The following is a 12760-nucleotide window of genomic DNA, read 5'->3' as shown; positions in this document are numbered from 1 at the left end:
CTAAGATTCAACTCCTTCTGAGTCAACAAATACTTTAAGCTCTTACGATCTGTGTATATGATGCACTTTTCCCCATATAAGTAGTGTCTCCAAATTTTTAACGCAAAAATCACCGCTGCTAGCTCCAAATCATGCGTAGGGTAATTCACCTCATAAGCCTTAAGCTGTCGCGATGCATAAGCGACCACTTTGCCCTCTTGCATCAGTACGCAACCTAACCCCACATGTGACGCATCGCTATATACGGTAAAGTTCTTCCCAGACACCGGTTAAATCAACACTGGCGCTTCGGTCAATACCTTTTTCAACCGATCAAAAGCTTTTTGCTGTTTCTCGGTCCAGACAAATGGTACTCCTTTCCTTATGAGTTTTGTCAAGGGTGCCGCCATCACCGAGAAACCTTCCACAAACCTTCTGTAGTAACCTGCCAACCCTAGGAAACTCCGAATTTCCGATACTGACCTAGGTGGCTTCCATTCCAGAATCGCTTCAATTTTACGAGGATCCACCTTAATCCCTTCGGCAGAAACCACATGCCCTAGGAAAGTTACCTCCCTCAACTAGAATTCGCACTTGCTGAATTTCGCATAGAGCTCCTTTTCCCTTAACACTTGCAGCACAATACGGAGATGCTCATCATGCTTCACCTCCGTTTCAGAGTATACCAGGATATCGTCGATAAAGACGACTACGAATCGGTCCAAATAAGGTTGGAATACTTGATTCATCAGATCCATGAAAGCTGCAGGTGCGTTCGTCAGCCCAAACGGCATGACCACAAACTCATAATGTCCGTATCAAGTTCGAAATGCTGTTTTATGAATATCCCATTCTTTTACCCTTAGCTGATGGTATCCAGAACGAAGATCGATTTTGGAGAATACCGAAGCTCCCCTCAGCTGATCAAACAGATCGTCAATTCTTGGTAGTGGATTCTTATTCTTAATCGTCAGTTTGTTCAACTGGCGATAATCGATGCACATGCGCATCGTTCCGTCCTTTTTCTTCACAAACAAGACCGGTGCTCCCCAAGGAGACACACTAGGCCTAATGAAGCCTCTATCTAACAACTCTTGAATTTGAGCCTTCAGCTCCACTAACTCCTTCGGTGCCATCCTATAGGGTGCAATAGATACCGGAGCTGTTCTAGGCAACAAATCGATTCCAAATTCAACTTCCCGATTCGGAGGTAATCCAGGAAGCTCCTCCGGAAAAACATCCTGAATTCCCTAACAGATTCGATGGTCTCCACAATGATCCTCGGCCACTTGGCTTACCAAAGCCAGATATGCCTCGCATCCCTTGCGCATCAGTTTCTCAGCCCTCAACGCCGATACTACATTGGATAAGTAATCCCTTCGTTCTCCAATAATCATTACCTCTTCATCATTGACAGTCCTTAACACCATCCTCTTAGCTGCACAATCCAAAGTTGCCTTATGCTTGGTCAACCAATCCATCCCTAGTATCAAATCGAATTCTTCAAGCGGTAACTCCATCAAATCCCCACAGAAAACCCTGTCTTGAATCTCCAGAGGCACCTCCTTGAAGAGTTTCTCTACCTTAACCGAATGACCTAAAGGACTTATCACAGACACCCCACATACAGTCTCCTCGAAGTGCACGCCCAGTGCCCCGGAAATGTTATATGCCACATATGAATGGGTTGATCCCACATCAATCAGAGTAGTATAAGGTACACCATAGATAAAAAACATACCAGTTATGACATCAGGTGTGTCACCCTCCTCGCGGCGACGAGTAGCATACACCAAAGCTGGCTGACGAGCATCCGCGTTACCAATACCCCTGTCGGGTGCCCCACGTCTAAGGCCATTACCCCCGCGACCTTGTCCACGACCTCTTGGTAGCGGCGGTCCATCCCTCACAGGTTGAGCCGGTCGCACAGCCCCTTGTTCGCCACACGAGCCCGAGTGGCCCTCCTAGGACAATCCTTAATCCTATGCTCCTTAGACCCACAACGAAGACAAGCCCGAACGCTTCCAGCACTCTCCTTGATGCATTCTGCCGCAATCCCCACATGCTTGCGATCTACCTGTGTTCACCGGCACTACTCAAACCGGTTCCTCCATCCTAGCTCTCTTAACATTTTGATTTGCAGCACCCGTTGGTCCAGCATCCTTCTTGAACCGATTCCGATCCCTATCACGATTCTTCCGTTCGGTTTGTTTCACCTCCTCGGCTATCTTAGCCTTCTCTACCAGTGCAGCAAAATCTCGCTCTCTCTGCGGAGCTATGAGCATCCTTAACTCATCTCTGAGACCATCCTCAAAACGAACGCTGCACTCGTATTCAGTGGAAACGATGCCATTAGCATACCGACTCAATCGTAGAAACTCCGCCTCATATTCAAAGAATGGTCTTATTTCCCGAGTCGATTCAAGAACTCCTTCTGCGTGCATCCACATAGCTAGCTCCAACATATTTTGCCTTAAAGGTCCATTTGAACAGCTCCCATGTTACCCTCTCACCGGGGTACCTCTCTCACAAGAATCCACCACCGACACGCTTCATCCCGCAAAGAACGACACCGCCCTTTCAACTTCGCTCTCTTGGCGGTCCCAGTAAATCCATGATCCGCTCTGTGGCTTCCAACCAAGATCACCACATTTGGGGCCACTCCAATCACGCCTTAAAAATCTCAACTCAGTTGTTCAAGTCGTTCGAAATGGACCCCTATTCATGGGTCTGACGTTAGCTCCGCCACCCTTTCCAAAATCTCAACATGGCACGAGACAAAGCGTTATCCCCGCGCCCGATCATACGGCCCATTTTCATTAACCGGTGGTGGGCGTACCTCGCCGGTGGCATGTGTTCGATGACGCAGATCCGACTTGAGTGCTACCTCGGCCTCGACCACGGCCTCTTCCCGAGTAGCCCTTGTACTCATAACGATTTATCGACACGAATTTTATGACATTAGTGTCTTGGTTTCACTTTGCTTATTACTGTAATGTCTTATGAATAGATAGAGTTTCAGAGTTATTTCGCGCAATCACAATTTAGCTACGGTTCCAGTCTTGTAGTCCTAATACTACATCATCAATAGCGCTATCCCTAAGGCTCAGTACTCTCTACAGTATTATTTACAGTCCAGTTCCATATAAATATGTAAAGCAGAAAAAGAACACTTACAGACTTGGTGCCGGGGATTCAGTGTGCCACTTCTTTATCAGTCCATAAAAACCCATGTTTTTGTTTACCGAAAATTAAAAGATTTTATTTGAGAACACTTTCATTTCAAAACTATTGATTTAACCTCATTCAATAGAAAAACTTTGAACATCTTTGAAAAACTTAAATTTTTTTTAAAAGATTTTTGGACCCGATCCACAGCCGAGTTGTTGCAACCAGGCTCTGATACCACTAAATGTAACACCCCAAACCGGCCTAGACGATATGATCGGATCGACATACATCGAGCGTTCAAAACATTCAGTATTACTTAGTTTGGAAAAAACTTAGTTGGTGTTGTAAAAGGTACTTTTAAAAGTAGGTTAAAGTGAGCTAAGTGTGCACCGGGTAGGAAACCGGGAAGAAGAGGAGGTGAGTTCGTCGGACCGCTAATACCAAGCTCCCTTCGGATCCAATCCTAGACATGCACACCGCCATTGCCACACTCTAACATCTCGTATAATTTTTAAAACCGTGTGATTATGCCCATCTTAAGAAAATGATTAAGGTTGAAAACGTTTTCTTAAAATATTTATTCTCTTGGAAAACATTTACTTTGCGGAAACTTTGTGCGTCATCGTGATCTTTTAAAAACAAGTAGTTTTTATAAAACGAACCCTAGTGCTAACCAGTTTAATAATCCCCAAAATAAAATTAATAAAAAGAGCAGCCTTATTACAACTTCAAGCACAATAAAAATAATCCAAATTAAATGCTAAACTTATTTAAAATCGGCAATCAAGCTTCATGGCCACTCTGAATCCCGCCCAGCTCCAAGTCCACCAACTAGGGCTCACCTGCAAGGATGGAAGAGGAAGGGGTGAGTTTGGGAAAACTCAGTGTATACAGAAACCCATCCAAAGCCCAAATTAGCTCGAGCCCATTGGGCCTAAGCCCTATACAGATAACAGTACACAGTAGAACAAAGCCCTTTTCAGAATACAGTAGCAAGGCCTTAGCCCTTTTTAACATAACAGTATGGCCCATAGGCCCAGTTCAGTAACATATGTAACAATATCAGTAATGAATGCAAGCCCAACTGGGGAGACTACTCAACCCACCAACTGCTACATCGCCTGCATCCACCCTACACTCCATGTGGGAATATCTCAACCCACCCAAATTTACACTCCATAGTTGCAAAGAACGCTCAATTATCGATCGATTGAGGTAAAGCCTCCAAGACGTGGATGAACCACATTCAGTACTTCCTCCATCAATACCCCAATCCCATGCAACAGATATTAATAAATGCATATCATGTAAAATACAGTATTAATCAATCATGCAGTTTAACCAATTTAAACCCTAGGGGTATTTCGGTAATTATGCTCTTTAGGGGTAATTTCGTACTTACGCAACTACACACGTTATTCCGTAATTCTTAACAATCATATGCAATTTGATTCTCCCATTTAACCGACAGCTACTTTGCCCACCTCTTGCCCATATTGGGTAGTAAGCCCATTGGGCCCGCTTTTGGCCCATCGAGGCCCTATTTTCGAAGTACGTTGAAACGTCACACAAACTTACTTACCATCATGCGGTGCTAGATCTAACAATTACTCTATGTCTTGAGAGCATTCGCATACTCACAAGCCTATGAAATGCCTAATTTCGCATTTCGCTTTTGTCGAATTGAACTAAGAAAAGGTGTTGGTACACACTTGATTTGCGACGGCCGCCATCGAGATCCCTTCCGATATCCTACAGTTGATTAGCACAGTTATTATTTACAAACCATAATCACTAAACCCCAAAACTTACTCATCCATGCTCAAACCATATCCCTAAAAGCCTTTGAAACCTTACCTTCTTTGCCAAAAACGGTAGCTAGCTCCAAATCTGATTGCTCCAACAACCCACGCCTTTAATCCAACACTTAAGAAGACACTAATCATTGACAGAAAACGTCAGTTAAAAACCTTTAGAGCCACATGCCCAATTCGACAGCCTCTCTATATTTTAGGGATTTCGACTTTTCTTAACTTTGCAAAATAAGAACAGATCTGAGATGATAAGTACTTACCCCTTACTCCTACTTGATTTTCATGCAATCCAGTGCAGATTTATCTTTAGAACAATGGTAAAACCCGAATCCAAGGGTTTGAAGAAGTTTCGGCAATAAGCCCCTAAACTAGTGGTGCTTTCGGCTTTTGGGTGGTGAAGGAGATGATAATGTGGGGCTATAACCTTGAAGTAGAATTGTCGTCAGGTATCTAGGATTAAGAAAAGATAATTGTAAATGAATAAAAACAAAAGAACATAGAAAACACGGCTTTGAAGAAATCGGCACAAGCAAAGTGATCACAAGATTTCGGCTTTTATGGATTCGCAACAATGATTGATGAATAGCGGTATGATGAATGGTTGTGAAGAAGAAAATAGAAAAAGAAGAATAGGGGAGGTGGTAGTTTCGGCTAGAGAGGAAGAAGAGAGAAAAAACAACCCTAAGGTGTTAAAGCAGAAGAAAAACGGCACCACTCAATACCCTAAGTGCCGAAATACCAACCTAATACCCCCTGCCGATTTTCCCTCTTCAATTCCCATAATTCGGCTAACTCCTAGCCTCATCCCAATCCCTTAAATCTCTCCCCTTATCACTCCTTAATCCAAGCATTTAAACTGATCCAACTCTCCTCTAGTAGAATCCACCTGAACTCCAACACTTACCCCTCTTGCACTTAAAAATAAATGCATCCATTTGCCAACACAGGGAATCGATCCCTTGCCTTCCCAAAAGTTCCACACGCCACTTTTCTAGGAGCCTAGTGGTGTCACCCTTGCCACTTTACCAAGGCCCTTTTTGTGATGCAATTTACCCACAACTCTACTTAAGGCCTCCTAGCCAGAACCCCTAACTCCAAAGTCCAAAATTTCAAAAATTCAACAGGGTTTTGGCCAACTCATGGGCCTTCCACAAACCCATTTACTTACTCAAAATATTAATTTCACATCCAAATACAAAATTTTAAAGTCTTTATAAAATATTGCAAACTACGAATAAATCCGAAAAATTAAGATGTTACATATAGCCAGTCCATACCCAAAATGATATCAAAATCACCAAAAAGCATGATCAACAAGTCCACAAGAAACATTTTATCATGTATTATTAACGGGCACCTCCGACATACTCTATCTACTAACACCGTTTGTCCCAAAGGGCTAGACACTTCTATAGAAACTTTAGACATTTTAGATTCTAATTTCCCCGATTCGACTAGTTTTGAATTTCTAAATGAGTGTGACGAACTCGGATCAATTAAAGCATAAATAGGCTCAGAATACAATAGAAATATACTTGTAACAACATCATGTGCATCGCCCTCCTCACGGGTCCGGACTACGTACGCTTTGGCCGGCGCTCTAGCCTGTAACGCCCCAATTTTCGGGAATTCTGTGAATGTTGGCATAGGTTTAATTATGTCAGTGGCCCTCTAGAAAGCCCAAGCTTAAGATAGAACCCGGCAATTTTAGTTAATTTTTGTTCCATAAGAAAAAGGGGGTGAAATTATGAAATAGGACCTATGTGAAAATGTTTGAAAATGCTATAGGCTAAATTGAAGTGGCCAAATAAATAGGAGTGCAAAATAGGAGGATTTGCATGACAAACCTCCCATTTTACATGAAGTGGCCAGCCATCATGTTGTTGTAGACAAAATGTACACTTGATATCCATAATTTATGGTACAAATTGATAATAGGTTAGGTAAATGTTTCATGATAATAGGTTAGGTAAATGTTCCATGATGGGTTAGGTAAATGTTTCATGATAATGGGTTAGGTAAATGTTTCATGATAAGAATTTCATGTCTTTTGTATTAAAGAATTAAATGGATGAAATATGAAGCTTTATTAAAAGAAAAAGGGGTGAAAAGAACAAAGTTTTGTCCATCTTTGTTCATCATAGCTGAAAGTTAGAGAAGAGAAAGGAGAGGAGAAAGCTCTTGAGTATTCGGTCATTAGGAGGAGAAAAATTGAAGGTAAGTTCTTGGTACCTTGCTTCTATTTTGAGGTTCATGAGTTCTTCTTGATTCTACCTTAACTCTTGAAGTATATTTTGATTTTTAGTTGTGTTGTGAGAATTTAGTCATGAATTAAAATGAAGGAAATGGTTGTTGTTTCATGTTCTTTTGATGAAAAATGGAAGATAGGTGAAGTTGAGCCAAACAAATGAGCATGCATGTGCCTTAGATGCTAAAGGGAAAAATCGGCTAACATGTTGTGCTTTAAAATGATGAAATGGAGATTATACTTAAGTAAAATCATAGATATGTGATGATTGATTGGTGATATACATGTTTAAATAACATGCATGCAAGGTATGTGTGAAAGAGTGATTTGGTAATAAATCTGCTTGGGACAGCAGCAGTAACGTGACTTTGGAAAATCACCATAAATTGTGGGAGAAGAATTAGAAGCTGAATAAATTATGTAATTAAAGTTTATTGAGTCTAGTTTCTAATGAAATAAACAAGAACATATTTTGAATTCTGTACAATGAGAAATTTGATTTGTAATGAAGAGTGGTCAGATTAGTCAAACAGTGAAACATGGGAAACTTTGAGAAAAATCTGGTATTGATTGGCTAAACAAAAAATTCTGAAAATTTTAAAGATAGAAGATATATGAGTCTATTTTCAGGGAAAATTAACGGCACTTGATTTGGAGTTTCGTAGCTCCAGTTATAAATGATTTAGTGACTGTTGCTCAGGAAGACAGCTTGCAGTGAAATTATGATTATGTGGTAAACATTGACAAAAATTTGTTAATGAGTTGCTTAATAATTTCTTATAAGCTTACTATGATCTGTAGGTGTGGTTGGCCGAATATTGTAAGGGGTTAATACGTAGTTCGTATTTGAATAGTTAGATTAACGTGTTAGTAATCCAATTGTAGGCGTTAGTGTGTGGATCTCACAAGATATCGTCGCAAAATGTGTGTAACTAACACCCTCTTTCTTAGTCTAGATCGGCAAAAGCCAAAATGCCGAAAACCGTATTTTGTAGATTTATGAAGTGTCGAATGCTCGTGAGGTAAATCGATTAATGTTTTTGGTAAGCTGCAATGTTTGGACCGCAAAGTGCATGATTTACGTTCTCGATATTTTTGGGCTTAATGGGCCAAAATTGGAATGATGGGCCAACTGCCCTACGGAAGAACCCTCGAGACGTGATTACGTAGTACGTGAAAGGTAGGAATATACATGAAAAACCCTAAAATAGATAAATTACTGAAATACCTTTAAAAGTGGAAAATTTATAGTTTTACCCTAGGAAATAAATTACGAAATACCCCTAGGGTTAAATTGACCTAAATGCATGTTTGATCGTTGTTATTTATCGCATGCCATGTTGTTATTATTTGATGCATGGATGGGATATTGACGGAGGAAGTACTGAAAGTGGCTTGTCCACGTCTTGGAGGCTTTGCCTCAATTTATCGTTAATCGAAAGCAAGCAATGTTGCAACTGTGGAGTGTTAAATTTGGGTGGGTTGAGCTATTCCTCACATGGAGTGTATGGCTGTACGGTGGAGTGTAGTGGTTGGTGGGTTGAGTAGTCTCCCCAAATGGGCTTGCATATGTTTACTGATGTTGCATGTATTTTGAAATGGGCCTATGAGCCATACTGTTATCTGAATAAGGGGCTAAGGCCCAGTTTATTGTAATCTGAAAAGGGCTCTGGCCCAGTACCACTGTTACCTGAATAGGCTTAGGCCCAATAGGCTTGAGCTGACTTGGGCTTTGAATGGGTTTTCCTTACACACTGAGTTTCCCCAAACTCACCCCTTTTATTTTCATCCACGCAAAAAATCCCCAACCATAGTGGGCTTGGAGCTGTGAGGGAATTCGGAGTGGCCACCCGTTCTGAAAGTTTGATTTTCTTCTGGTGAACTGGACATCCTTTTAATTACGTTTGTGGTTTTGGGCTTTTAAATGTAATAAGGCCGCTTATTTATTTTTGGTGGTTTTTAATATGTATTACTAAGATAGGTAATACTTATTTTAACTGTTGAAATTGGATAGCTTTAGGTAGCGTTTTCAAAAACAACAGTTGATTTCAAAATAACACGACAACAAGCAAAGCTTCCGCAATGAAAGTATTTTCCAAAATTAATCACTTTTCCTAAAAATGACTTAATCGAACCGGTTTTCTAGAAATATCCATGACGTTAAGGTGTGGCAATGGCGGTATGCATGTCTAGGATTGGATCCGAAGGGAGCTTGGTACTTAAGCAGTCCGATGGACTCACCACCTCTTTTCTGGTTTCCTACCTAGTGCACAGCTTCAATTCACTTTAACCCTTAATGAATTAATCTTTGAACATCAAGTACGTTTTTCTGGACTTAGAATGGAAATTTTTTTTAACGTTTTTGATGTGGCATGCCGGATCCGGCATAACTTCTGGGCTGGGTTTGGGGTGTTACATAGCCTCTGACTATTGTGTAACTATATCGCTGTTTCTTCTGACACCTCCACCTCTAGACACAGAACCCGAACCATCCCTACTAGATCCTCTGCCACGAACAGTAGGTACTGATCTTTGAGATGTTGTAGGTGTGCCATTTTCACCTTTCGGACAGTCTCGAATGAAATGATCTGTGGCCCCACATCGAAAACATCGTCGAGTTATCCTCCAACATTCACCTAAATGTTTCTTTCCGCAATGCTCATAGTCTGGAATTTCTATACTTCGGGATGGACCTCTCACACTACTAGTAGATATTGTCATCTGTTTACCTCTGCTTCTACCACCTCTATCTGAACTAAAACTGGATCTCTAGTCACTTCTTGATTCTCTGAATCTCTTCGGTAATGGATTAGAACTAGTAGTTCCCATACGTTTCCCAGCTGATTTACCAATTTCTGATTTTTTATCCAGACCCAGTACTTGTTCTATCATTTTTGCTCGCTCAACCAGATCAACAAGTTCAGTAATTCTGAGACTTACCAATTGAATCTTGATTTCATCTCGCAGTCCCCGTAGAAATCGTTTACAACTATCAGCCTCGGTTGGAACATATTCTAAAGCATACCTGCTCAATCTAGAGAACTCTCGCTCATAATCCAGTACTGACATATTCCCCTGTTTCAACACTAAAAACTCTTGCTTTTTCTCTTCGATGTACAATTCCCCAATATACTTCTTCTGAAATTCTTTTTGAAACAAGTCCCAAGTTACCTGATCATCCGGAAAATGTCTAACCACAGATTCTCACCAGAGATACGCTTCTCCTTGTACCAGTGATACAGCACATATCAGACTCTCTCGGGGGGTGCAGTCTAATTGTTGCAAAACTCTTTTTGTTGTTTCTATCCAATTTTTAGCAACGGATGGATCAGCTCCTTTTAATCCCTGAAATTCCGTGGCACCATATTTTCGTAGCTCTTTAATTGGGGCCTGTCTGACAGTAGGTACAGATGTAGTAGCAGGTATAGCTCTCACTATATGCTGTAATGCATCAGCTATATCTCTTAACACTTGTGAGGTATTTTTTTCTCTCCCTACGTTAGGAGATTGATTATTTAACGGATTCACACCAGGTGTAATGATTCGATTTCTTCTAATTCTCGACTTCCAAAGATACATTTCTGCTCAACATTATCCATTCTTTCATCGACATTTTATCTATAAAACAAAATCAAATAAATACATTAGCATCTAAAAATCCCGACTCAATTTCGACTCGACAGTGGCATGTACTTCTAAACTCACTTCCGAGCCCAATTTAGCCCGAGAATCGGCTAAACCTGATAGCTCTGATACCAACAATTGTAATACCCCCTAACCCCAAACCGTTACCGGAACAAGGTTATGAGGCATTACCGGACATATCAGACAACTTACGAATAATTTACAATTAATATAACTTTCATAGTATAATATAATAATTAAGTCCCTATCTTGAACTCTCGAAGTTCAAACACGTATTAAAAGTAGAACGGGACTTGTTCGAGTATTCCAATTTTTTTTATTTTTTTATTTTTTTATAAAAATTTCGACAGCATTTCTGCTTATTTTTACCTAAACCTCCTGTAAATTCAAACCAAAACAACCAACACCAATATTTCACATTCATATACTAATATTTATATTATTAACAAAATTTTAATTTAATAACTATCATAGCATCATTCAAAATTGATTAAAAACTTCATTCATTTAACAACTTAATGTTCATGTATCAAAATATCATGTACTTTCCTTACCATTTCATTTAACCATCTAAATTTTATAATTCATCCTTCACTACCCAAAGTAATATTCATATTCAAGTGACTAAATAACACCTATGTACATGCCACCTTTACCCAAAAGAAAATATACATCACCAACTTTGTGTTGGAGTCGGGATTGTTCGGATCTTTGGTAGGGACACTTGACTTCTACTAACTCGCATGGAAACAACCGTGATTTGAGTATGGATATACTCAGTGGTATTACTATAAACCAAGACTATTTAACATTAATAAATTACAAACATCAACCATAAATTTTATAATTATTTAAACTACTTTTATATAAAATTATTTTACTTCATAAATCTTAAATTCATAATTTATTTTCTCATACTAACTCAATTCATAATTTAGTTCATACATTCTTTCTCGTACTTTTCAATAGTGCTAAAACAAATAATCTCATTTTCAAAATTTCATTTCAATTATTTACCCTATTAACAAAGCTCGGACTATGACAGATACACGGATTCCATCCAAACACACCAGAATGTCCAACCCAAACACACCCGGAATATTGTAAATCCTCCATAACACACCGGTATAATATATCCTCCCAAACACACCAATAAGGCATTAAATGCCTATTCGGATAAACCGAAGTATATAATAACAGAAACATCTTCTCGGCCGAACTACAATCTCTTCATCACATTACAAATCCAATGGCATGCCATTTGTATCGAATCTAGTCCGACAAGTTAATAGGGTATTATTTTATTTTTTTTCTAATTTTAATTTCATTCACACAAAAAATTTCAATACTCATTCAATTCAAATATCTATTATCTTAATTCATATACAAATTAATTTTCACACAAGTGTATACCATCAACACCATACATTTGTCACAATTTATTTATTTTCAACCAATACACTTTTCAAATAATCACATATTCCATAATTCACTTATTCAATTCAATTTGATTCAATTTATATCACTTTCATTTTCACTCAATATTCATATCGATTTCACATACTTACCTCAAGTCTTATTTACCATACATAACAATTAAAATTTCAGCAATCAATAATAATTAAAATTTGAATTATAGTAATACACACCGTAATTCTCCCGTTTTAGTCCTCGATGACTTTCTCCTTTCCTTTTGATGCTGATGCTTCCGGTTCTTTGTTGGCTACGAAAATAATAGTAATTTACATTATTATTTACAGCATTAATTATAATAAATAATTAAATTTCTAAACAACTCCTACCTTATTCCCAATTTAATCCTAACTAAACTTAATTATTTTCTTAATCCAATTCACTCTCTTTTTCTATTCAAATTTTGTCTAAACTTATATTTAACTATAAA

The sequence above is a fragment of the Gossypium arboreum genome, chromosome 3, assembly GCF_025698485.1.
Source record: "Gossypium arboreum isolate Shixiya-1 chromosome 3, ASM2569848v2, whole genome shotgun sequence".
NCBI classification, from domain to species: domain Eukaryota; kingdom Viridiplantae; phylum Streptophyta; class Magnoliopsida; order Malvales; family Malvaceae; genus Gossypium; species Gossypium arboreum.
Note: the sequence above shows the minus strand (reverse complement) of the source record.